The sequence below is a fragment of the Mus pahari genome, chromosome 16, assembly GCF_900095145.1.
Source record: "Mus pahari chromosome 16, PAHARI_EIJ_v1.1, whole genome shotgun sequence".
NCBI classification, from domain to species: Eukaryota; Metazoa; Chordata; class Mammalia; order Rodentia; family Muridae; genus Mus; species Mus pahari.
The window spans coordinates 51657082-51658221 of record NC_034605.1 but is presented as its reverse complement, the minus strand read 5'-3'; positions in this window follow the sequence as shown (position 1 = coordinate 51658221).

Sequence of the window (1140 nt, the reverse complement as noted above, 5' to 3'; positions counted from 1 at the left end):
CCATATTGGGAGAAAAAAGAAGAAAAACATATGATAAAAATGGCTTGATTAGTTATATCCATGCAGCACAGTGGTTTTGCAGAGCGTAAGGATAGAAGAGGTGTTCTTGCCTTGATGTAGGGTATCTATGCACACTGCTTCACAGTAAGGAAGCTAAATCTTTCCCACTAAGAGCAGATTTGAGGTAAGAATGTCCACACACTGAACAAAAACAAAGCATAAATTAAAGACTAGCAAACCAGGCGTCACCAGAATGAATAGAAAATCCTTTTGTCAAACCATAATAAGATAGTTCCAAAGCAAATCCATGAAAGGCATAAACCCAGAGTCTGAGGAGACCAGAAAAGTCTCATACAGGACAACATGAAAAAAATCAACCCTAGCAAGGAATACCATAGGAGGCTCTGGAGAACTAAAGATAAAGGCATTTAAAGCATCAGATTTCAATCGGCTGTGCCAGCAAGGAAGGGTGAGTTCTAATGACGGTAGATTCTTGTCGGACACCACAGCCTTCAGGCGGAAGCAGTCCAACCATTTCAAGTCTTGCTGGGGAATAAAGCACTGACTGTGTGCAGTGAAACTATGCTATGACTGAAGCGAGAATGAAGATACAGTTGGTGTAATGACACAGTCCAAGCATCCGTCCTCTGGGAAGACATAACAAACCTAAGGGGTTATGCACTAAGCTATATAGCTTCAAAGCATGCAAGGAAAACTCTGATAAAGCAGAAAGAATAGACAAATTCACAAGTGTTGGGGACCTTGGCACTGGACTCCCAGCAATGGATGGAACACAGACCACCCTGTCAAATAACCACAGAACGTACCCCCCCTTAAACAGCCACACAACATTAAACAAGATCAACTACATTGTGGGTCATAAAACATACCTTAACAAGGTAGAATGGAAACCATGCTTGGAGTGTTCTTTGACTAAACTGACTCAATTAAGAAATCACCAGGCAGAGTCAAAAGACAATTTCCAAATGTATGGAAAGTAACACTTTTGTGAAAAGAAACAAACTCACAATGAAGATTCAATAATAGTAGGGCATGCCTTTGATCCTGGCAATCAGGAGGCAGAGGCAGAGGCAGAGGCAGAGGCAGAGGCAGAGGCAGAGGCAGAGGCAGAGGCAGAGG